At 40.6% G+C, this 27,065-nt stretch overlaps 1 pseudogene; it reads right to left on the minus strand.

Moving 5' to 3' along the window:
* Positions 1-277: 277 nt before the first annotated feature.
* LOC126067022 (GTP:AMP phosphotransferase AK3, mitochondrial-like) overlaps positions 278-27,065 on the minus strand; it is a 40,056-nt pseudogene continuing 13,268 nt past the window's right edge.

Genomic DNA, 27,065 nt, shown 5'->3' on the forward strand with positions numbered 1-27,065 from the left:
TCTTAATTATGCTCAAAAAGAATTTTTTTAGATACCTGTTTTTGAATTGCACACCCATAAAAGGTGACTAGATGAGACACACTACGCAATTCCAAAAGATAAATGTTAGTATCTGACTCATTTGACACATCCATAGCATCCAGAATAGAATCAGTAGATATGAAATGAATACAATTTTCAAAGAATTCACAGATGCTGGAGTCTTAGGACAAGCAGCTTCTAAGTGAAAGGACAAGAAGATCCTTCTACTTATCTTACTAATCACACACCTTTTTCCTCATGGAGTAACCGATGCTTTCTGGTTTATTTGTGGAACTTCTGTTTGTAGGAAAGCATATACTTGGGGCCAGATCTTGTCAGTTTCTGTTCCGGAGAATGTTTCCAACATCCCTTTTTTCTGGTAACATTCCAGAACCAGTTGGAGTTGTGCTTCATAAACCTTCAGTCTCTTAATAACCGTCTCTGGCCTATCATCCTCACACTGAACGAGAGGCTCTCCAGTTAGATCATCAATGCCTATGGCTTTGGGAGGGTTGAATTTGAGATTAGAGATTCGGCCACTGGCTAGATGAATCCAGCGAGCAGTGAGGCGTTGCTTAATGACCAGAAAGGGCACGTTCAGGTTAATCACTAGTCTATTTTATAAACTCTATCCAGGGCTTCCGCCTGTGGAGGTGTCCTTGGAAAACCACACAACAGCCAGCTATACTGGGTGAGATTTTTCAGCTCCTCAAGGTCCATCTAAGGCATGACGTAGTCTGGGATGAGCATCCCTTGGTCAATGAAAGTCTTGGCCAACACACCAATACCTGTGTCTCTTAGCATGTGGTCTCGGAGCAGGTCCCAGCTGGAGAGGTGCTTCAGCTCGAAGCGTTTGAGGATGCACGACATCATGGTGCTCTTGCTGGATCCTGGGGGCCCCCATAATCACGGCGCTAGTAGCCGCCCCGACACCCCCACGACAGCTGAGAGAGGCGTCAGCGGTGCCGATAGTTGGGCCTCAGCCAGGCCTGAGCGCTCCCGGGCTCTGCGGCCAGTCCCACCAGTTGGCAGCACAGAGAGTACCCGCACCAGGTCTGGCCAGCAGGCGGAGCCCGTGACTCCCAGACACTCCCGGAAATCAAATTCGATATTTTATTAAAATGGGCTCTGTTGTTGGTTGCTTCCAGCTACAGAAGAGCGAATTAGTGAGTTGGAAGATTGGGCTGAGAAATTTTCCCACCATGAAATATAAAGGGCGAGGAGATGGAAAGTATGAAAGAAAAATTTAGAGACATGAAAGTGTAGATTCAAAAGTTCTACCATTCGCAAGTAGAAAATAGAGAGCGTGGAGGGACACAATATTTAAAGAAATAGCTAAAGAATAGGTACAGTTTTCCAGAATTCAAGAATGATACGAGTCTGCAAGAATAGACAAACATGTCGATGGAACAATACAGAGCATCTAGAAAAAAAATTGACAAACGTGTGAATAAATACGTATTCTCACACTCTACTGGTGAAATATAATTGGTAGAGCTAGTTTGAAAGGCACTTTGGCAGTAGCTATTAATTTTTCAAAAAATTATTTCTGTGTCTCTTTCTTACACAAACACTCTTAAGTGGAAACAAGGAGGTACATATAAGGATGTTAACCACAGCCTTATTTATAACAGTAAAAAGTTGAAACAATGTAAGTATTTACTAATAGAATAATTAAATGAACTTTGGCCATATTATGACGGCTAATAAGACTGAGGCAGATTCATATGTACTGACTTGAAAAGATTTCTAAAATTTTGCAAATCTAAAATGTTGTAAAATACGATAATACAGCATGATATAATTTATGTCAAAATATATCTGTAAAATGAGCTGGGAAGCCAATGAGAGGTGTTGAGCAGTGGAAAGACATGATCTGACCTTTGTTTTCCAAAGATGGCTGTGCCTACAAGAATGGAAACAGAGGCCCTGGCTAGGAGGCTATTTCAATAGACCAGGGAGAAGTGAGAAAGAAGTAGTGTTTCCATTTTAATTTCTTCTGTCATGAGTGATACTGAGCACCTTTTCATTTGTTTGTGGACAATTTGCATTTTATATCTAGGTAAATTTTTAAGTTGGCAATTTCCCCGTGAATCATTTCCTACCCTGGGAAAATGCTTTAAGTTTAGTTTATACCACAAGCCATGAAAATAGATCCTCAGTTCTGTGTTGGGTGGTTGGATTGCACTGGCTGAACACAGCCGCAGACCATGCATCATGCAGTGCTGGTGCTATTTCGGGGCTGCTGAGCCACCAACTGCGCATCCACTTCATTTTCTATCCATTCTCTAGTCCAAAAAACCAGTTGCCGTGGGGTCGATTCTGACTCATGGTGACCCCATGTGTATCAGAGTAGAGCTGTGCACCATAGGCTTTCTTGGCTGTAATCTTTGCAGAAGCAGATCACCAGGCCTTTCTTCCATAGTGCTTCTGGACTTGAACCTCCAACCTCTCTGTCAGCAGCTGAGTGTGTTAACCATTGGCACCACCCAGGGACCATCTCTGAAAAAGATCCATAAAAGCGATGCAGTGTTCCCACTCTGCAGAGTGGTGTCTGGGGCCTTAAACGCTAGCAAGCAGCCATCTAAGATGCATCAATTGGTCTCAGCCCACCTGGATCAAAGGAGAACGAAGAACACCAAGGACACAAGGCGTTTACGAGCCCAAGAAACAGAAAGGGCCACATGAACCAGCGACTACATCATCCTGAGACCAGAAGAACTAGATGGTGCCTGGCTACAACCGATGACTGCCCTGACAGGGAGCACAACAGAGAACCCCTGAGGGAGCAGGAGAGCAGTGGGATGCAGACCCCAAATTCTCATAAGACCAGACTTAGTGGTCTGACTGAGACTAGAAGGACCCCAGTGGTCATGGCCCCCAGTCCTTCTGTTGGCCCAGGACAGGAACCATTCCCGAAGCCAACTCTTCAGACAGGGATTGGACTGGACAAGGGTTGGAGAGGGATGCTGGTGAGGAGTGAGCTTCTTGGATCAGGTGAACATTTGAGACTATGCAGGCATCTCCTGTCTGGAAGGGAGATGAGAGGGTGGAGGGGGTTAGAAGCTGGTGAAATGGACATGAAAAGAGAGAGTGGAGGGAGAGAGCGGGCTGTCTCATTAGGGGGAGAGCAAATGGGAGTGTGTAGCAAGGTGTATATGGGTTTTTGTGTGAGAGACTGACTTGATTTGTGAACTTTCACTTAAAGCACAATAAAAATTATTAAAAAAAAAAAAGTGATGCAATGTGTTCCTCACTTTCTATAAGCAAAAGAGAAAGCTATTTCCAGAATAAAGACTTTGGCAGTAGAAACCTAATTTCTGTATTTGTATTTTATAGGGACAGAGTAGAACTGCTCTAATTTCTCAGATTTTTAGAAAATTTGTTTCTGCTGTTTTGGGTCTTTAAATTAGTTACATAACCTCTATTACTATTGTTGTCCTCAAAAAGAATTATAATGAATACATGAGAAGATTCAAAAGGTATATGGATATTCAATAGAAATTTTGCCTAAATCTTCCAGCAAAGATAAGGTGATGTTAGAATCTGAAACAGTATTTTGCATAATACTAATTGCTTTGCATAATGAAGGAGCACCCTGTTACTGTCTTTTAGGATAACTAATTATATACACAGAAAGTGATCTCTCCAACCCCTTTCTAAATCCTCCTAGACTAGATTTAGATTTCTAGTATATTAAATCTTTAATTGAGATATCTAATTTGATACCAGACTCTGATCCCAGAATATCCAGATAAAGTATCTGTAAAGAGTGGGAAGCATTTGCTTAGCTCCAGGTGTGAGTGGGAGAGGGTGTGCTCAGAGCTGCTTAGAGCTGACATAGGCGATGTTGGCCTGCTGGAACGCTTAAGACTTTTAAAGCACATTGAGTCATTTCTGGCTCCAGAGGCTGCCTTGCCCCTTCTTTTCCAGCCTGATGTCACATAAGCCATTGGAGATAAATGGTTATAAAGCTTGTTCTTAATGGCATCTGGCAAGAGATTCTTTGACAAAATACATTAAAAAAAAAACAAAAAAAACAATAGCCAAGTAATATCATTGAATACATTTTGACCTTATTTAGCAAAAAATTTTCAGTGCCAACCAAATGCGATTGTGGAGGTTTTTTGAAGCTTCCTAGATATGCTTTTCACATAACACAGTAACAGAAGCCAAATGGCCTAACTATAAAAGAAAAAAGCAGGAGCTCCTCAAATTAGGCCTATTTCTGCAGCACTAGGAACCTTTGGTGGCGTAGTGGTTAAGAGCTACAGCTACTAACCAAGAGGTCTGCAATTCAAATCCACCAGGCATTCCTTGGAAACTCTATGGGGCAGTTCTACTCTGTCCTGTAGGGTTGCTATGAGTCAGAATCAACTCAACAGCAGTGGGTTTGGTTTGTTTTTTTCTGCAGCACTAATCATTTTGAGATGAAAATTTCCAAGTTAACTTACTGCTCACCTTCTAAGTGGAGTTAGCAGTTTAGGGCATCCAATGAAACAGGAATATACAACTGACAAAAAGAAAAAGAGGAAGACCCTCAATGAGATGGATTGACACAGTGGCTGCAACAATGGGCCCAAGCATAACAACGATTGTGAGGATAGCACAGGAACAGGCAATGTTTCTTTCTGTTGTACATAGGACCTCTATGAGTTGGAACTGACTTGACAGCACCTAAGAACAATAACAATGAGACAGAGCTAAAAGCCACAGGAGGATAACATGCTTATAATCATTCATTTATTTATTCAGCAAACTTTAATTGGGCATTTATCAATGTGGCTGTTGTTCTAGGAACTGGGGACACAGCCCATGAGGAAGAATGAAGCCTACTTGCCTGTCCTCTGGAAGATGACTTTCTAGTGGGTATTATGGGCCAGTATGATAACTGCTCCTTTGGAGAATGTGGGATGATTTTAAGTCTCTGTGAAAGAACATTCTCCATCCCCTTCTCCAGGTTTGATATGAGTGTCAAGTTTTATTTTTCAATATTTTCTATTATGGAAAATTTCAATGGTACATAAAACTGGAGAGAGAATGATACAGGGCCCTGTGCCCATCATCTGGTTTCAACAATGATCGACATCTTGCCAATCTTGTTCTATCTACTATTTTATATTTTTCTGGAGTATTTTAAATAATAACACTTTTTAATGTTAATGGTTAGTATATATATTTTAAGGTATATAAGAAATATCACTAGTACATCAAATCTATAACTTCACAATATTATTTCTTTGGACAAAAACAAAAATAAGAATTAATACTGCCATACAGATATTGCAAAGTTCAAGAAGGGAATATACAACTGACAAAAGTGTATGAACTATTGTTATAGGCAATAAGAGATTGGGAGGAGATAGTAGACATTCCCTTTCATCTTCCTCCCATCAGAGAGGTTAAGATGGTTAGAAGTTCTCTCTTCTACACAAATGCTTAGCGCCATGCCTGGCAATTAATAAGCATCTAAAAATATAGACGCAAATGTTCTTTTTGGAAGACATCTTTGATTCCAGAGAACTGACTGGCTAACATTTATTTAAGCCCTTAGCATGTATAGACCTAGTAATGGGAGATTCACATATATTATCTCTTTTCATCTTCACAGTCACAGTAGGAGAAGATGTTATTATGCCTATTTTAAGAATTAAGAACTCAAGGCTCAGAGAAATTAGGTAATTTGACAAAGGTCACAAAGCTGCTAAGTGGTAGAGGCAGGACTTCAACTCAAGCTTATCTTACTGCAAAGCCTGCATTGTTTTGCCCTTGTGCTCCTCAGGCAGCCAGGGTCCACTTCGTGATCACCAGGAGACGGTTGGGGGAAGAACTGTGCATGTGGAGTTTGGAAGCCTGATGTAAATTTGGCTCTTCCACTTGCTAATGTTTAGAACATGGTGGGCATTTCGCTTTCTGTTTTCTGAGCCTCTATTTCTTATGTATAAAATGGGGATAATAATATTAACTACCTAGCTTGCAAGCACAAGGTGAAATAACTTATACAGAAATTGACATTGTAGGCACTGAATAAACATTTACATCACATTCATGGGCCACTAGCTTTGGTCTTTAGGAATACCCTTCCCTCCTTTCTGAGTCTTGGTATCCTCAACTGTAATATCCTTAGGGTCCTTCTAGGGATACCATTCTGGAACTGTGTTCCAATTGGACCATAATAAGCATTACAGAGTGTGAAGTTAATGGAAATAGCTAGATGAACTTCCCTTCAGTGTGATTTTATTCATAATTATAATCATTTTAGTTTGGATTCCTCAGAAAACAGAGCTTGATGATACTGGGTGTTACTACTTTGATAGGGAGTTCAATCCCAAGCAGCAGAAGTGAGGTACACTGGGAATGAGGCAGAGAAGGAGGGAGAGAAAGTCTAGCAAGCATAACTGAGCTGGTTGCCACAAATGCTACTGACTGATCTTTTTTTTTTTTTTTTGATTGATCTTTAGATGAAGATTTACAAAACAAGCTAGTTTCTCATCAAACAGTACACACACTGTTGTATGACATTCGTTAACAACCCCACAACATAACACTCTCCCTTCTCAACCCTGGGTTCCTTATTACCAGCTTTCCTGTTCCCTCCTACCTTCCAGTCCCTGCCCCAGGGCTGGTGTTCCCCTTTAGTCTTGTTTTTTTCCATGGACCTGTTCAATCTTTGGCTGAAGGACAAGCCTCAGGAGTGGCCTCATTACTGAGGTGAAAGGGTGTCCAGGGGCCATACTCTCAGTCTTTCTTCAGACTCTGTCAGGCCAGCAAGCCTGGTCTTTCTTTTTGAGTTAGAATTTTGTTCTATATTTTTTTTCCAGCTCTCTCCAGTACCCTCTATTGTGATCCCTGACAGAGCAGACTGCTCAATGTTTTAGGTGTATCTTTTTAGACACTGCATCTCAGGACAATCTGTCTGCAGTGAAAAACAGAAAGAATTGATCTCCCAGTTTCCATCTCCCAACTGGCAACATGTTGGCAATGAGTTGTTAAGCCTCCTGCAATTCTGATCTCTGAAGTAGGGTCCCTTGAGCCCCACACCTTGGTGTTAACAGGGAAGCCCAGGATAGGAGGTGAGAGGGTGTAGCATGGGCATGAGGCTCGGCTCTGTGAGGTTGTAGCTGGAAGAAGTCACCATAGTGACAGTTGGAGTTGGTCATCAGGGTAGCAGTTGAGACAAGAGACAGGTGAGGCTGAAGGGCCTGAAGTAATGCAGGTGTGTGATGCAAAATTTATGCCCAATCTATTCCAATCTGCCCAATCTGAGGAGGCCAATATATAACATAAGGACGATGACAAAAGATGAAATAATTGTTTAGAATACCAAAAAAACCCTCGGTTTCCTTATCCTTAAAGAGAGGATAATAATAGTATTTACCTATAATGTTGTTGGAATGATAGGATTAAATAAATTAATATTTGTGTTTAGAATATATAAATGGCATATGAAAACAACTATATAAATGTCTGTTTAAAAAATATATTAGCCTCTTGAACTTACAGGGTTTCAGCAATTCAGCATTAAATTTCTCTCTAAACTTTCTAGGAGTTAAGGAAAACATGACAGCTTTCATAATTTACATTACCTGATCAAAATAAGCCTGCTAATTTCCAAAGAGAGCCAAGAATTTACCTGGCACAAAAGCTAGAAAGAACTGGAATTGATTCCAAAGGACATTAAAAAGCAGAATAAATAATGCTTTCAAAAGGCTTAAGCAAGAGATGTAGAAGAGTTCCTCATATGGCTAGCTCTCCCACTGATACTTCAGCAGATAAAGCTGCTGTTTTTTCTGGAAGCTAGGATAAAGAGGTTTAGATCTGCGGCTTTCTAAAACAGGGATGATTTTGCCCCCAGAGTCTATTTAGCAATGTTTGATGACATTTTTTGTTGTCACAACTGGGCTGCGGGGAGAGATGTGCTAATACTAAATGGTCATACCCACACTAAAAAATTATTTGTTTATCTGAAATTCAAATCTAACTGGGAATCCTGTATTTTTTTTTTTTTTTTTTTTTTAGCTCTAGCAACCCTAGCTGCTAAACTTCCTACCATGTACAGGACAGCTCTCCACAACACGGAATTGTCTGTCTGGCCCAAAATATCAGTAGTGCCGTAGTTGAGAAACCCTGCCATGAATGAAGGGTACTAAACCTGTTGCTGTGGAGTCGATTCCGACTTGCAGCGACCCTATAGGACAGAGTAGAACTGTCCCATAGGATTTTCAAGGCTATAATCTTTATGGAAGCAGACCGCCATATCTTTCTCCCACAAAGTAGCTGGTAGGTTTGAACCACCGACCTTTCAGTTAGAAGCAGAGCACTTAACCACTGTGCCACCAGGGCTCTCAACTGTGCTCCAAAGGGTTTCAATGACTGATTTTTCAGAAGTAGATTGAGGAGCCTCTGGGTGGACTTGAACCTCCAACCTTTCAGTTAGCAGCCGCGTGCATTAATCGTTTGCACTACCCAGGGATTCCATGGCTTTGGAATTAGACAGTGGAACCAATTTGGTGAGAAACACCACTGCTAGGGGGAGAATTGTAATCCTCTTTCTTCCTCCTCAACTCTCGTCTCTGGCTGCTATCACCAAGGTCCATACCCTAAGGCTTTCTTTGGTTTGCTCAAACTCTCCTTCAAGTAATAATAATAAAAAAAGAAAACCACACTGCAGGAACCAAGTAATTCCCCTTGTAATAGACACCACAAAAGAGAATATATTTGCTAAGTAGAATTGGAAACAAAAATCAGACCCATTGCCGTAGAGTTGATTCCGACCCATAGCAACCCTAAAGGACAGAGTAGAACTGCCCTTTAGAGTTTCCAAGGAGCACCTGGTGGATTCGAACTGCCAAACTCTTGGTTAGCAACTGTAACACTTAACTACCATGCCTCTAGGTTTTCCAGAACTGAAAAAGGCCACAATTTAACATCCTTCATGAAAATATTGATGAATTAATCCTCATCTCTACCTGCTTCCCATGCCTAGAATGAGACAGGTAGGTTATTGATATCTTCAGTTATTGTACGGAGGGTATGCTTTGCATTCAGCAAACTACATGGGCTGCATTAAAAAAACCAAACCCACTGCTATCGAGTCGATTCTGACTCACAGTGACACTTTAGGACAAAGTAGAACTGTTCCATAGGTTTTCCAAGCCTGTAAATCTTTACTGTAGCAGAGAGCCACATCTTTCTCCCACAAGCTGCATTACTAACCATGAAATGGCATGGTGGAATGGGGGAAACAGTGGCTAGCTATTCTCCTCAGCTAAATTGCTTGTTTAAGAAAGGGGAAGACCCCAGACCTTCTGTTAGCCCAAGACAGGAACCATTCCCAAAGCCAACTCGTCATACAGGGATTGGACTGGACTATGGGACAGAAAATGATACTGGTGAGAAGTGGGCTTCTTGGATCAAGTAGACACATGAGACTATGTTGGCATCTCCTGCCTGGAGGAGAGATGAGGGGCAGAAAGGGTCAGAAGCTGGCCGAATGGACATGAAAATAGAAAGTAGAGGGAAGGAGTGTGCTGTCTCATTAAGGGGAGAATAATTAGGAGTATATAGCATGGTGTATATAAATTTTTGTATGAGAGACTGACTCGATTTGTAAACTTTCGCTTAAAGCATGATAAAAATTTAAAAAAAAAACATTAATGTTGCCCCTTGAATAAACATATAAAAAGAAAAAAAGAAATGCTGACTCAGGGACACCTGAGTCTATTGATTTTTCACTTAAATTCTTCATGCTTCAGGTAAAACCTAATTCCTTTTGTATTTTTGCAGTGTATGAGGAAAGAGAAGCTTAAAAGTTTAGGTTACTTGCACATAATTTCATCTAATAAATGATAGATTTAAAACTTGAACCTAAGCCCAGCCAACTCTAAAGTTCTCCCCTCCCCCTTTGCTCTTAGTTGACCTTGCCTGGTTCACTAGATTATTCAGTAAACATCATTCATTTCCCTAGCTAGGTTGGATCAAAGGTAATGTTCACCACTGGCCACAAGCCCATGTGACTCTAGCTCTGTGTCCAGGAGTCCAGGTCAATGTGAGGCAGCACACAGGCTGCCTGTGGAAACACTGGAGAGAGAAATAAATGATGTGCTGCCTCATAGCCCAGTGTGGTTCATGAACAAACCCAAAAACTCTGTCATAGAGCACCCCAGCCCTGTGGTAGAGTTTTAGACCCATAGCCATCCCACAAAGCCCTAAAGACTAATCCTACCTGAAAAACTAGTAACTCCATGTCTCTGTTCCCTTCTCTGTAAAATAGGGGTAGTAATAGTCCCTGCCTGATGTTTTAGTGAGAATCAATGCTATGTTACACATGAAGGGGTTGGAACAGAGCCTGGTAGATAGTAAGCTGTCAATTAAGCTAAGATATTAATAATATTTTTAAATTGTTTTTATTGCTGTCATCATTATTATTTTAACATGAGAACAAGGTGTTTAAACACCACCACAGCCAATTAAGTGCTGCCTCAGTCTCTGTGTTGGGGGTTTCTGCCTGGTTAGACTCAGCGGCTAAGAGGAAGAGACAGCTTCCAGCAGCTGCTGCTACAACACACGCATACTTACCCCCAGGCCTGTTTGTTGTTGTTGTTGTTAGCTGCCGGCCCAGTAGGCTCCCGACTCATGGTGACCCCAGGTACAGCAGAACGAAATGCTGCCCGATTCTGCACCACCGCCAGGATCAGTTGCCAATCAGATGTTGTGATCCATAGGGTTTTCATTGACTGACTTTTGGAAGTAGATCAATAGGCCTTTCTTTCTAGTCTTTCTTAGTCTGGAGGCTCCGCTGAAACCTGTCGAGCATCATAGCAACATGCAGGCCTCCAACGACTGATGAGTGGTGGCTAAGCATGAGAGGCACTGGCCAGGAATCGAAGCTGGGTCTCCCACATGGAAGGCAGGAATTCCACCACTGAACTACCAATGGCCCCGTCCTATGCCTATATATCCTGAGAATTTTTTGCATTCAACCAAGCTTTTCCCAAAATTACATCTTCTGTTTTAGAAAATCTTAATATCTACTAATAAAATAATGTATTTCACTCTTCTCCCCAAAGTCTTACTTTGCTGTTCTGCTATTTATGCCATATAGCTCTTAGGTTTCTCTTGTTGCTTGCAGCTTATTGATTATTCACCCCCAGGATTTTTTTTATTACTCTTATAACTACTCTTCAGATTTTTAACCATCATTCTTCTTCAGCATTTTCTCGTTCTTCATGTTGAACAGTTTTATTTGTTTCATATTCTATTTGACCTTTTCTGTAATCTTGCACCAGCAATTTCTTATATACACTTCATGTTTTTACACTTCTTAAGATGTAAAAACCTTTAAGTACATAAATACTCAGGCTGTACAAAATTATTCCTTTACTATAAAAACACCCAAATATGCATACAATTCTTGTAAGGACTTGTCCACACTTTATTAGCTTCAAAATATTGAATACTTATTTAATTTTACAATTGTAGAAACTGTGTTTTATTTTAAAACATGTAACACGTAAGTGCTCAGAAATGCATAAAATGATTAAGTATCACTTGGTATTGTCAACAGTTCATTAGTTAATAAGCAATGGTTTTTATAAGATCGCTAGATGCTTGTACCTTCATTAGCTGGAGGGACCACATGAAGAACCCTCTCAGATGAGCCAGGAGGGTGCAGGCAAGGCTCTCTATTATTGCATTAGCCCACAGGGTAAAAGCGATGGTGTTTCCCTGCCCCTTATACACAGACACGTACACGTACACCTATCCACATGCCTTGGGCTATCCTTTAGAGACTGTTTTCCTGAAGACTTCACTTGATTTTCATCTTGATCAGATTTTACCTCTCCATAAAGGCTGGGAGAGGTGAATAAGTCCTAGGAGTGCACTGTCTTGCCCAGACCTACATTCCCACCTTCCTCCTGGGCAGCCTGTATTTGTGAATGTGTATGTTTGTTTCAGTGGGAGGGGTAGAAAATACCTAAAGGGAGTTCCTTATGAAGAAAAAAAAAATGTTTTAATTCTGTCTCGTAATCTAGACGTTGGTGAATGTAAGACTGTTGTCATTGGTTTCCTTATCTTTTTCTGAGAGGATATTCTGTCATGGTAAATGACATTATGACCATGCCTATGGACTCAACCAAATATAAGGAAGTTACTGAGGGTCAAGAGCCCAACAGAGGAAGATTTAATGGGGCCTCTTAACAGGTCCGTCTGAGTAGCTTGCTAGCTCATGCACCCTGATTATGTACACCTGCCCATGCTAGCAGCCTACTTGGGTAGTTCTGAGTGTCCACACCATGAGTCAACAGATGGACATTACCCTCAAAGGCATGTAAAAACTCCACCTCTTCCAGGTTCTTCTCCTGGCTGCTGGGTAGCAGGAAGTAGCCTAATTAATGTTGATACAAAGAGTCTAGATTAGAAAAATAAAAAGTATCAGGTAGTCAAAGGTTTTTCTAAAGATTAAAGGTCCTACCTGAACCGATGTTGAACTTGTGGGATATTTTGCTTTGGAGACTGAGGAGAAAAGAATCTGATTCCAAGAGATAATTATGACTCAGCAAACTACTTCAGGCGCTAAACATCAGAGGAATGCACACTTCTCCATGTGTCAAAACAGCAGGTGGAAACAGCTGTTCTGTGCAAATTTATCTGGACATATCATAGCCACTGAAGAGGACCCAGGTTTTATGTCAGGACCTGGACAAGGGACAAAGGTGACCATTTTCTAGGAAATGACTTCAGTGCCAACAACCTTTTTAGCACCAGGAGTAGGAACAATGAATGTCGAGTCCAAGTCTGTCTGAAATACTCTTTTAAAAAGCCATAAAACTATTTCTTATAGATTGAATTTTGTCCCTCCAAAAGTATACATTGTAAATCTTAAACCTGCATACCTGTGGATGTAATCCCACTTGGGAACAGAATTTCTTTGTGATGTTACTGAGACCATATCAATGTAGGATGTGTCTTAAACCAATCCCTTTTGAAATATAAGAAGGGCAGATTAGGCACAGGAAAAGAAGCACAGAGGGGAAGATTCAGACCATGTGAAGATATCCAAGGAACCTAGGAGAAAAAGCTGAAAAGAAACAAAGATTTTCACCTAGAGCTGACAGAGAGAGAAAGCCTTCCCCTAGAGCTGGTGCCTTGAATTTGGACTTCTTCCTAAACTAGAAATTTATTAATTTCTGTTTGTTAAAGCCACCCACTTGTGGTATTTCTGTTATAGCAGCACTAAGAAACCACTCATCTCTCAGTTTGTCCTAGTGGTGGCTTGCATGTTGCTGTGATAATGGAAGCTATGCCACCGGTGTTTCAAATACCAGCAGGATCACCCATGGTGGATAAGTTTCAGCCAAGCTTCCAGACTAAAAGAGACCAGGAAGAAGGAACTGGTGGGCTACCTTTGTAAAAACTGGCCAGTGAAAACATTATGAATAGCGGCAGAGCATTGTCTGATATAGTGCCAGAAGATGAGCTCCTCAGGTTGGAAGGCACTCAAAACATGACTGGAGAAGAGCTGCCTCCTCAAAGTAAAGTTGACCTTGATGTGGATGGAGTCAAACTCTCAGGACTTTCAGTTGCCGATGTGGCATGACTCAAAATAAGAAGAAACATCCATTAATAGCTGGAATGTGGAATGTATGAAGTATGTTGTAGTTGTTAGGTGCTGTCCAGTCAGTTCTGACTCATAGTGGCCTATGTATAACAGAACAAAACACTGCCCAGTCCTGTGCCATCCTCACAGTCATTGTTATGCTTGAGCCCCATCATTGTTTTGCTTGAGCAGCCACTGTGTCAATTCATCTTGTTGAGGATCTTCCTCTTTTTCCCTGACCCTCTACTTTACCAAGCATGATATCCTTCTCCAGGGACTAATGCCTCCTGACAACATGTCCAAAGTATGTGAGATGTAGTCTTGCCATCCTTGCTTCTAAGGAGCATTCTGGTTGTACTTCTTCCAAGACAGACTGTTCATTCTTCTGGCAGTCCATCTTATATTCAGTATTCTTCACCAACACCACAATTCAAAGGTGTCAATTCTTCAGTCTTCCTTATGTATCATCCAGCTTTCACATGTATTTGAAGCGACTGAAAACACCGTGGCTTGAGTCAGGCACACCTTAGTCCTTAAAGTGACATCTTTGCTTCTCAACACTTTAAAGAGATCTTTTACAGCAGATTTGCCCGATCCAATGTGTCTTTCAATTTCTTGACTGCTGCTTCCATGGGTGTTGTTTACGGATCCAAGTCAAATGAAATCCTTGACAACTTCAATCTTTTCCCCATTTATCGTGATGTTGCTTATTAGTCCAGTTAGGATTTTTTTGTTTCCTTTTTTTTTATGTTGAGGTGTAATCCATACTGAAGGCTGTGGTCTTTGATCTTTATCAGTAAGTGCTTCAAGTCCTCTTCGCTTTCAGCAAGGAAGGCTGTGTCATCTGCATAATGCAGGTTGTTAATGAGTCTTCTCCCAATCCTCATGCCCTGTTATTCTTCATATAGTCCAGCTTCTCAGATTATTTGCTCAGCATACAGACTGAATAGGTGTGGTGAAAGGATACAACCCTGATGCACACCTTTCCTGACTTCAAACCACTCAGTATCCTCTTGTTCTGTCCAAACAACTGCCTCCTCATCTATGTACAAGTTCCTCATGAGCACAATTAAGTGTTCTGGAATTCCCATTCTTTGCAATGTTATACATAATTTATTATGATCCACACAGTCGAATGCCATTGCATAGTCAATAAAACACAGGTAAACATCTTTCTGGTATTCTCTCCTTTTAGCCAGGATCTATCTGACATCAGCAATGATATTCCTGGTCCCATGTCCTCTTCTGAATGCGGCTTGAATTTCTCTCAGTTTCCTGTCCATGTACTGCTGCAGCCACTTTTGAGTTTTCTTCAGCAAAATATTACTTGCGTGTGATATTAATGATATTGTTAGATAATTTCCACATTCTGTTGGATCACCTTTCTTGGGAATAGGCATAAATATTCCGAAGAGACAGTCGATTGGCCAGGTAGCTGTCTTCCAAATGTCTTGGCATAGACGAGTGAGCACTTCCAGTGCTACATCCATTTGTTAAAACATCTCAATTGATATGCTGTCAATTCCTGGAGCCTTGTTTTTTGCCAGTGCCTTCAGTGCAGCTTGGACTTCTTCCTTCAGTACCATTGGTTTCTGATCATACACCATGGTTGAATGTTGACCAATTCTTTTTGTTATAGTGGCTCTGTATATTCCTTCCATCTTCTTTTGATGCTTCCTGTGTCATTTAATATTTTTCCCATAGAATCCTTCAATATTGCAACTCAAGTCTTGAATTTTTTCTTTAGTTCTTTCAGCTTGAGAAATGCTGAGCGTGTTCTTCTCTTTTGGTTCTCTATCTCCAGGTCTTTGCACATGTCATTATAATACTTTACTTTGTCTTCTTGTGCTGCTGTTTGAAATCTTCTGTTCAGCTCTTTTCCTTCATCATTTCTTCCTTTTGCTTTAGCTACTTGACATTCCAGATCAAGTTCCAGAGTCTCTTCATATGAAGTATGAATCCAGGAAAATGGGAAGTCATCAAAAATGAAATGCGTAAAGATTGATATCCTAGGCATTAGTGAATTGAAATGGACTGGTATTGGCCATTTTGACTCAGACAATCATGTGGCCTACTATGCAGGAAACAACAAAATGAAGAGGATTGGTGCCACATGCATTGTCAAAAAAAAAAAAAAAGATTTGTTCTGAAGTACAATGCCATCAGTGATAGGATAATATCCACACACGTACAAGGAAGACCAGTTAATACGATTATTATTCAAATTTACACACCTACAACTACTGCTAAAACTTAAAAACACTTGTTGCCGGAGTTGATTCCAACTCATAGTGACCCTTTAGAACAGAGTAGAACTGTCCCATAGGATTTACAAGGAGCAACTGATAGATTTGAACTGATGACCTTTTGGTAAGCAGCTGTAGCTTTTAACCTGTCACCAGGGTTTCCACTAATGCCAAAGATGAAGAAATTGAAGATGTTTACCACTTCTGCACTCTGAAATTGATCAAACACGCAATCAAGATGTATTGATAATTACTGGTGACTGAAATGTGAAAACTGGAAACAAAGAAAAAGATTTGTAGTTGGAAAATATGGCCTTGGTGATAGAAATTGGAGATTCCATGATAGAATTTTGAAAGACCAAGGACTTATTCATTGCAAATACCTTTTTTCAACAACATATATGGTGACTACATGCATGGACCTCATCAGATGGTGTCATGGATTTAACTGTGCCCCCCCAAAATATCTGTCAACTTGGCTAATCCATGATTCCCAGTATTGTGTGATTGTCCATCAGTTTGTCATCTGATGTGATTTTCCTATGTGTTGTAAATTCTACCTCTATGATGTTAATGAGGTGAGATTAGTGGAAGTTATGTTAATGAGGCAGGAATCATCTACAAGATTAAGTTGTATTTTAAGCCAATTTCTTTTGAGATATAAAAGAGAGAAGTGAGCAGAGAGACAGAGGGAACCTCATGTCACCAAGAAAGCAGTGCTAGGATCAGAGTGTGTCCTTTGGACCCAGGGTTCCAGTGCTGCGAAACTCCTAGGCCAGAGGAAGATTGCTGACAAGGACCTTCCTCCAGAGCCAATAGACAGAAAGCCTTCCCCTGGAGCTAGTGCCCTAAATTCAGACTTCTAGCCTCCTAGACTGTGAGAGAATGAACTTCTGTTTGATAAAGCCATTCACTTGTGGTATTTCTGTTATAACAGCACTGGATAACTAAGACAGATGGAATACACAGGAATCAAATCAACTATATCTGTGGAAAGAGACAATGGAAAAGCTCAATATCATTAGTCAGAACAAGGCTAGGGGCCAACTGTGGAACAGACCATCAACTGTTCATGTGCAAATTCAAGTTGAAGCTGAAAAAATTTTTTAAAAGTCCAGGAGAGCCAAAATATGACCTTGAGTGTATCCTACCTGAATTTGGAGACCATCTCAAGAATAGATTTGACACATTGTATGCTAATGGCCAAAGACCAGACGAGTTGTGGGATGACATCAAGGACATCACACATGAAGAAAGCAAAAAGTCATAAAAAAGACATGAAAGAAAGAAAAGACCAAAATAGATGTTAGAAGAGACTCTGAAACTTGCTCTTGAATGCAGAGTAGCTAAAACAAACGGAAGACAAGATGAAGTAAAAGAGCTAAACAGGGGATTTCAAACGGAGGCTTGAGAAAGTATTTTAATGAAATGTGCAAAGACCTGGAGCTAGAAAACCAAGAGGGAAGAACACACTCAGCATTTCTCAAGCTGAAATAACTGAAGAAAAAATTTAAGCCTGTATGTTACTTACGATGCAAAGCCATTCAACTGTGTGGATGATAACAAATTATGGACTTGTTCTGATTGATGACATTGGGCTTCTCCATGGCCTCTTTCCACAAATGTAATAGGTGAAGTAGATGGTCAGTGAAAAAGAGGAAGACCCTCAACAAGATGGATTGGCACAGTGGCTGCAACAATGGGCTCAAACATAGCAATCACTGGGAGGATGGCACTGGACTGGGCAATTTTTTGCTCTGTTGTACATAGGGTTGCTGTGATTCAGAACCAATTCAACAGCCCTTGTCAATAACAACAACAAGAAATTAAGACACTGTTTATTCCATTTCTGGAAAATAGAGGTAGTCTTTCTTCACTTGTTATAATCTATAGGAAACTAGCACAAAAAGGGAGACTGCTGGATTCCTAAAGGCTTTCTATGAGAATCTGCTGCTGTAAGTCCCCACTTCTGTGTCCATAGGACAGAGAAACATTAGACAGCAGACTATGTAGGAACTTTCAAAGTCATGGTTCTCAAACCTCCCACTTAGCCACAAACCTCTTTCTATATATTTGCCAGAAAGATCATTTCTCTGAGTATGACTATGTTGTCTTTTCCTGAGCCATTTTTAACATGAAACTTTAACAACACCTATATGCAATTTCTTTGTTTCTTTCCATCAGGATCATTGACTCAGGTCCCACTTTGGGAATAGGAAAAGGGGAGATAGAGAGGAAAACAATGATATCGATTATTAGGTTTTTGGAAATGGACCAATTTGCTGCAACATTCATTCTCCAAATCAGCCTTAGAAATAACCACTAGCTACTCTATTAGTTGGCTTTTGCTGCATAATAGTTGCTTACAAACAGTGATTATTTATGTAGCTAACAAATTTGCACATCAACAATTTGCACAAGGCTCAGCTGGGTGGTTCTTCTGGTCTTGACTAGGCTCACTCATGAGTCTACCAGGAGGGCTGAGAACCATAGGGTGGCCTTGGCTTGGTCGGCTTTTCACTGCTCCACTTGGTCTCCTCATCTTCCAGTAGGCTAGCCCAGACTTTTTCACATAGTGGCTGGACAGGGACCCTAAAGAGAGAGCAGAAGTGTTTAAGGATTTTTCAAGGCTTTACTTGGAACTGACATAACATCACTTTTACTACATTCTATTCGTCAAAGCAAGTCACAAGTTCAGCCAAGATTCAAGGGCTAGCCTATCTCTTGATGGGAAGGATTGCAAAGTCACATTGTTACAGGCATGGATAGAGGAAGGGGGAAAATTGTAGTCATTTTTTAAATCTATTACATTTACTAAATGGAGGAAAAATGGATCCCAATAATGTTATCACAGATGAATTCTCCACAGAAGAAAAACATGCTGATAAATAAATTGTATGAACTTGTATCCCATTTGAAACAGTAGTAAGCATTCTTGTTAATATTGACACCGTGAAACCAGGATCCATAGGTGCAACTCTCAGTTAATTTCAACCTAGCTTCCTAGATTTTATCCACGATAAATGTAACACTCCTCCACTTAGTTCAACAAATTCCATTTTACAATAGTTTGTATAGATCCTTGTTGCTGGTTGGGCTCTCTGAGAGGTAGACATTGAAACTGAGTTTAGTGTGATTGTTTATTAGGAAGTGACCTTGGGATCAACATCTATGGAAGAGAGAGGGAGAAAGCAGAGGCAGAAGTTGAGCAGCAATGTCCACAGCCTCAGTCGACCTCTTGGGGAGCTCTGGAGATCAAATGGTCTGTCAGAGTGGACTCTGATTGGGCTAATATGGCTGGGCTTCTATAATCAAACCTTCCTCCATCAGTCCTGGAGTGTGGGCCACCTCTGGGAAGGGCATGAGCTTGGGCAAGGAAGATTTCTGCAGCTGAAGCAATCCCAGAAGGTGTTGTATTAGTTTCCTAGGGCTGCCCTAACAATGTACCACAAGTTGGGTGGCTGAAAACAACATAAATTTATTTGCTCACAGTTCTAAAGGCCAGAAGTCCAAGATCAAGGTATTGGCAGGGCCATATTCCCTCCAAAGCCTCTAGGGGAGGATTGTTCTTTGCTTCTTCCAGCTTCTGGTAGCCCCAGGCGTTCCTTGGTTTTTGGCAGCATAACTCCAATCTCTACCTCCATCTTCACATGGCTGTCTTCCTTCTGTGTCTGTCTGTCTCTGTGTCTCTTTGTTTCTTACAGGACACCTGTCATATTGGATTAGAGCCCATACTACTCCAGTATAGCCTCATTTTAACTTGATTACATCTACAAAGACCCTATTTCCAAATAAGGTCACATTCTGAGGTTCTAGGTAGATGTGAATTTTAGGGAGACACAGTCAACCCAGTACAGATTCTAAGAGATAAAGGCTATCTCCTGACAGCAATTCTGGGGTAGGAGGCTCTTCCTTCCATACCCATCACAACACTGTTGGAATGATGGTGAGATTCTAGCTACTTCCATGGAAACTGATTTAATCTGCAGGAGAAGCTCTGATGATATTTATTTACTCTATTGTTTTCTTTTCAGAGTGTTTCAAATAGCTTCATGAGTATCTGACTCACAGCACTGTTAGTTTTTATTTTGTTGCTGGAGCTGAGCAATAAGTGGTGGGCTAACAGAGGGATTAATTAGGCATCCTTCCAAGTCTGCTTTCATGTGTACTTCAGGCCTCCTCCTCTTCTGCCACCCTACCCTTTGGCCAATAACTCCTGATTGGCAGATGGGTATGTGGGTTCTTTCTTCCTCTTTGCCTAGGTCACAAGTTACCCGTGTCACCAGGAGGCAGAGAATTTGGGCTAAGGGGGACAGAGCTTGGCAGGTGAACCCAACCCTAACCAAGGCAGTCATGTGTCTGTATATATATATATATATATATATATATATATATATATATATATATATATATATACCTATACACACACACATATTGGTGTATATATATATATATACACCAATATACATATATAGCCACTGCCATTGAGTTGACTCTGATATATGTATACATATATATATATACACACAAATCTGAGCTTACCAAATAGATCTATTGTAACTGATTGTGTTGTAATTATGTTTTTCTTCTCTTTGTGAAGGAATGACGCACACTCCCCCAAATGACTTTCAAACAAGATTTTCAAAAATTTGATTTACATACCACCTTTCAATCATCTGCTGCCCTTACAGCTGGATTAGGAAAGCCTTAGTTGCATTTCCTTTCTAGCTGTGGGTCTGCCCTATTAAGGGCCTTAAAGTGGTCTTTTAAGTGTTTGACCACCCATGATAAGAGGCAGTATTTCCTAGTGGTTAAGAGCCCAGGCTCTCGAATCAGGCTGACCTGAATTGGAATCCTGACTCTGATAATTTCTAGATAGGCATTCTTCGATGAGTCAGTCAACCTCTCAAAGCCTCAATTTTCTCATCCATATAGTGAGGATCATAAACAGTTGCTGGCCCCTAGAACTTCTGTGAGAATTCAGTACGGTGATGCCCACAAAGAGCCTGTATAGACCCTGGCATCATAAATTAGTTGTTGGGTTGTTAGGTGCTGTCACGTTGGTTTTGACTCATAGCAACCATATGTACAACAGAACAAAACACTGCCTGGTCCTGAACCATCATCACAATCATTGCTATGTTTGAGCACATTGTTGCAGCCACTGTGTCAATCCATCTCATTTTGGGTCTTCCTCTTTTTTGCTGAACCTCTACCAAAGATGATGTCCTTCTCCAGGGAAGGGTTCTTCCTGATAACATGTCCAAAATACCTGAGACAAAGCCTTGCCATCCTTGCTTCTGAGGAGCATTCTGGCTGTACTTCTTCCAAGACAGATTTGTTCATTCTTCTGCAGTCCATGGTACATTCAATATTCTTTGCCAACACCATAATTCATATGTCATAATTTTAATTATGGTGTTGTGAAAACTAAATGAGGTAATATATATCAATTATTAGCGTTCTTACTTGCTGTCAGGTTTTGCTCCAACTCTTGGTGAACTGTCTTAGTTATCTAGTGCTGCTATAGCAGAAACACCACAAATGGGTGGCTTTAACGAACAGAAGTTTATTTTCTTATAGTTTAGAAGGCTAGAAGTCTGAATTCAGGGCACTGGCTTTAACGGAAGGCTTTCTTTCTCTGTCAGTTCTGCAGGAAGATCCTTGTCTCTTTTGAGCGTCTGCTCCTGAGCGATCTTCATGTGGCTTGGCATCTCTCTACCCCATTTCTGCTTCACACTTGCTTGTTTAATCTTTTTTATATCTCAAAAGAGATTGACTTAAAACATACTCTATACTAATACTGTCTTATTAACATAATAAAGAAAACCCTTTCTCAAATGGGGTTATAACCACAGGTATAGAGGTTAAGATTTATAGCACATATTTTGGGGGGACACAATTCAATCCGTAACAGTGACCTTATATATAACATAACAAAATATTGCCCAGTCTTGTGCCATCTTCATGTTTGTGGGTATGTTTGATGCCATTGTTGCAACTATTGTGTCAGTCAATCTCATGGAAGGTTTTCTTTGTTTTCGTTGGCCCTCTACCTAAGCAGATATGATGCCCTTTTCTAGTGATTGGTCTTTCCTGATGACTTGTAAAGCAAACCGAAGTCTTGCCATACTCACTTCTAAGGGGCATTCTGATTGAATTTCTTCTAAGACTGATTTGTTTGTTCTTCTGACATTTCATGGCAGACCTAATATTCATCAATTGTTGTTAGGTGCCATCAAATTGATTTCAATTCATAGTGACCCCATGTGACAGTGTAGAACTGCCCCCTAGGTTTTCTTGGCTGTAATCTTTATGGAAGTAGATTGCCAGTTTTCTCTCCTATGGAGGGGCTGGGTGGGTTTAAACCACCAACCTTTTAGTTAGCAGCTGAGTGCTTAGCTGTTTGCACCACCCGGGCTCCTTTTTACACATCAGTGTTGTTGTTAGGTGCAGTCAAGTCGGTTCATACTCACAGCGACCCTATGTACAACATACCAAAACACTACCTGGTCCTGTGCCATCCTCGCAATCGTTGCTGTGTTTGAGCCCATTGTTGTAGCCAATGTCAATCCATCTCATCTAGGATCTTCCTCTTTTTCACTGACCCTCTATCTTACCAAGCATGTTGTCCTTCCCAAGGGACTGATCCTTCCTGATAACATGTCCAAAGTATGCAAGATGAAGTTTCACCATTTTTGCTTCCAAGAAGACTCTGGCTGTATTTTTTGAAGACAGATGTGTTTGTTATTCTGGCAGTCCATGGTATATTCAATATTCTTCACCAATACCATAATTCAAAGGCATCAATTCTTCTTTGGTCTTCCTTATTCATTGTCTATCTTTTGCATGCATATGAAGCGATTGAAAATACAATGGCTTGGGTCAGATGCACCTTAGTCCTCAGGGTGACATCTTTGCTCTTCAGCACTTTAAAGAGAATCTTTTGCAGCAGATTTACCTGATGCAATACATCGTTTGATTTCTTCACAGCTGTTTCCATGGGTGTTGATTGTGGATCCCAGTAAAATGAAATCCTTGACAACTTTAGTATTTTCTCTGTTTATGATGATGTTGCTTATTGGCCCAGTTGTGAGAATTTTTGTTTTCTTTATATTAAGGTATAATCCATACTGAAGGCTGTGATCTTTGATCTTCATCAGTAAGTGCTTCAAGTCCTCTTCACTTTCAGCAAGCAAGGTTGAGTTATTTGCATATCACAGTTTGTTAATGAGTCTTCCTTCAGTGCTGCTCTTCTTATAATCCAGCTTTTCAGGTTATTTGCTCAGCCAACCTATTGAATAAGTATGGTGAAAGGATAAAACCCTGAAGTACAGCAATCGGGATCTTAAAATTACTATGCACAAATTGATTATACCAAACCAAACTAATCCCAGTGCCGTCAAATCAATTCCAACTCACAGTGACCCTATAGGACAGAGTAGAACTGCCACATAGAGTTTCCAAGAAGCGCCTGGTGGATTACGACCTGGCGACCCTTGAGTTAGCAGCCATAGCACTGCCACCAGGGTTTCCAAATTGATTACAAGTTATGTGAAATTCAGATCCCTCATGGCACAGTATATAAGAGCTTGGCTGCTAATCAAAAGGTTGGCAGTTTGAATCCACCAGCCACTCAGTGAAAACCCTATGGGGCAGTTCTACTCTGTTCTATGGCATTGCTATGAGTTGGAATTGACTGGATGGCCACGGGCTTGTTTTTTTTTTTTAGTTTTATGTGAAATTCTGGTCCTAATTAATACCATTAGGTTGTGAGTTCCTTGAGGGTAGGTTCTGAGTCCTGTTTACTGCTGTGCTAAACCACCAACCTGAGCATGTGGTTGCACTCAGCAAATATTGCCTAAGTGTATGGAGGGACAATATATCAGGGCTTCAAACTGGTTCTGCCCATTTCAGTCATGTCCGATGAAGTAAAACCTAAATAGGCCCAAATTTTTTAAATGTGGGTGAAACAGATGGGAAAAATTACAGGTAGAAGCCCTGCTAGAAACTTAACCTCCCTTTTTCAAAATAAGGGTAGCACATGCATTACATAGTTCTGGTTATTTGAGTCTTCTACTTGTCTGAATTCACAGTCAATGGCATTGTCCTGTGACATAGCCCTCACATTTATGTCTTCTCCAGGATATGCTATCATGGAGAGGCAGACCTCTCCATGAGGGGAAGCATTGATGGAAAGTGTTTTGCCTAGGGATTCTGGACCCTCACGTTATTTCCAGGACTGGTAACAAAGTCCCTGGGCTTGAAAATGGGCTGTGGGTAGTGCTTCAGCCTGATTCTGATAGCTGAATAATAAAATTAGCCTGGACAATTTCTTTTTAAGTCATCAAAATAATTACTTCTCAGCTGATTAGTTCATGGCCACATTCAGACATGACCAATAATAGCTTCTCCTAAGGTCCTGAGTATCAAAGTTGTTTTGTTGATTTTGTTCCAGCTATTTCATTCCTCTTTAAAAGAAGGAGGAAAAAGATCTCAGTGAGTTATTGATCCTATTGTGAGTAAAGTTTGACTCTAAAGCAATGAGACAGACTTTCTTGAATGGCTGTTAAATGGACCAATTTCAATGGGAGTCCTTCTAGAGGGCTTTGAACAACATACCAAGTGTGCAGTTATACCTTTAAAAACATATGGCTTCCCAAGACAAGGGTCTTGAATTACTACAAGATTTATCATTTGGCTCAGCGCTCTTCTCTCCAGCTAGATAGTTAGCAAACTCCGCAGCACCCTTTCTTGGTTCCCATCATATCTTTGCTCTTCCACTCCTTCCCTAGTTCCTGAGCTCCTTAACATCTTAGCTTTCACCTTACTAGCTTTCTATTGACTTGCCGTTGCCCTTTTGATGCTGATGCTTGATGTTTCTCCTGTGACCTGTCCTTGATTCCTCTTCTGATCATTGGTTTGCACTCACACCTTGGGTTATTTCTGATCCCTGCTGCTCTGGGTTATGCCTGTATCCAGTCCTGCCCAGACTCTGGGCCTTTGCCTTAGGACTAGCACATGTGCTGGGTTTTCTTAGCCTAAGAAAAAATAGACTAATAAACTTGTTTCACCACAAATACCTTTTAATGAAGTCTAAACAGCTTTTACCAGGTCTGCAACATGTTTATTCTTAATTTAGTAGGTTTAACATTTTTTGATTATTGATCAATTGGCAGATATCTATTGAGTACCTACTAGGTGTCCAGTGCTATGCTTGGCATTCAGAAGTTACCTTCAAATCTTGAAAAGGACAGAAGAGTGATAGGGCTGTGAGATCTGTCTCCACACAGTTGGAGGAGTTGACTGTACTTATCTCCAGGGTTGGTAGGTGGACTATTTTCCCTCCCTAGTCTACATGGGCAGCCCCTGGAGCTGTATGCTGAGCCAGAAAGTGACTTTCCCAAATAGACCAGCCCTTCATAAAATGCATACACATTGTCAAGTTCAAAGACAATGAAATAAACTTTGCATGTAGTATGCTTGTGTTAGTTATTTCAAAAGCAAGGGAGAGACCACATATATGCAGTACCTCTGGTAAAGCACACAAGAAAGTGATAACATCATCTGGCTCTGAAGAAGGGAACTGTGTAGAAAGTCAGGGATAGAAAGGGAACTACTCACTGAAAACTATTTTATAGCTTTTGAATTTCAAACTATGTGCCTATTTTAAATATTGAAGAAAAAAAGTAAATAAAATCTATTTTTAAAAGTTAAGTCCTCAAAAAGGGAAGTGGTGAAGTGATGGAGTATGAAGAATTTGGTTACTCACTGTAAGCTATAATCCTGAGCAAACTAATGAGAGACACACAGTGTAGATATTAAAAAAGTAAATCCTTAAGAAATCAGAAAACAAGGAAGTAGAACTCAGCCTTACAGAATTATGTGTGGTTTTGTTTTTCCCTGAAAAATACATCAAGATGCTTACCTGGGCCCTGTGCATGTGCCCGGGCCCCTTTGGCCGTGGACAGAAAGCAAAGAAGCAGGTCCAAGGCAGGCTAGGGGGAAGCATCTGGAAAGCTCTAGTCAACTTGAGTGGTTTATTCCACAGAGAGAGCCAGCTGCATTAAATTCTGCATAAATGCATATTGTGGGTTTCTGTGACGGCCCTCCACCAATTAGGGATTTGAAAACTCACAAATTGTTTAATTTGAGGGAGCTTGTTTGAATTTCAGGCATGAAGACATTGGGTTTTGATGATACCCTTAGTCACACTATCTTCCTTAATGAACCTCCATTTCCCTCAAAACAGAATAAATTTGGATTCCCTGGTGTAAACAAGGGAGAAAGATGTGGCAATTTGCTTCCCTAGAAATTTACAACCTTGGAAACCTTGTGGGGTCTCTACAAGTCGGAATCAACTCTACAGCAGGAACAGAAGAGGTGTAAACAATAAATAATGCACACAGGAAGTGCTTTCCAGTATTGGTTAAAACTGTGTCTATATCTGCTGTTTACACTCCCATCACACTTTCTTGATGACAAGTGAGCTTAACATAATGAAGAAGCTACAACAGAGCCTGGGCAGCCCTCAGAGGTTAAGTCACAATTCGCCAGAGACCTGGTTGGCTGTCAAATTTGCAAATCAACAAATGCCACAAGCACTAAACCTCTCTGAGCATTTCGCAATTGTTAAAAGTTTGAATTTAGTTAATAAGCAGTTACAAAATGAGGATATTGTAGTAGCTTCTATGCAAACTCTTTAAAATATATTGTGGTTTTAGAAAAGCAAAACATGCACACGATTTGTTCTGTTGGTCGTGTTTGATGAACATATAAAAGGTTCATAGCAAAATATTCATATTGCAACCACAATCCATGAGAAATTGGAACAAAGGCAAATCATGGAGGTAGGCAAATTTTTCTACTGAACTGGAATCCAAGGAGCCACCCCTTCCAGGATCACAAAGCAGTGCTGGAGACTAGAGTCCTTGATTTTATTTCTCTCCTTGAAGTCAGGTTGAACGTGTTTGGCTGCCAAGTCAACTTCTTAGTTCCACAGCTTAAGCAATTTACATGGAGTAGTTCACTAAATCTTCACAACTACCACTTAAGCTATAATTATTCTGCCTTATGGATGAAGAGTCCCTGGTGGTGCAGTTAATGTGCTCAGCTGCTAACTAATTGGTTGGCCGTTTGAGTCCACCCAGAGGCACTTTGGAAGAAAGACCCGGTGATCTCCTTCCAAAAAATTAGCC

The sequence above is a fragment of the Elephas maximus genome, chromosome 2, assembly GCF_024166365.1.
Source record: "Elephas maximus indicus isolate mEleMax1 chromosome 2, mEleMax1 primary haplotype, whole genome shotgun sequence".
NCBI lineage: Eukaryota > Metazoa > Chordata > Mammalia > Proboscidea > Elephantidae > Elephas > Elephas maximus.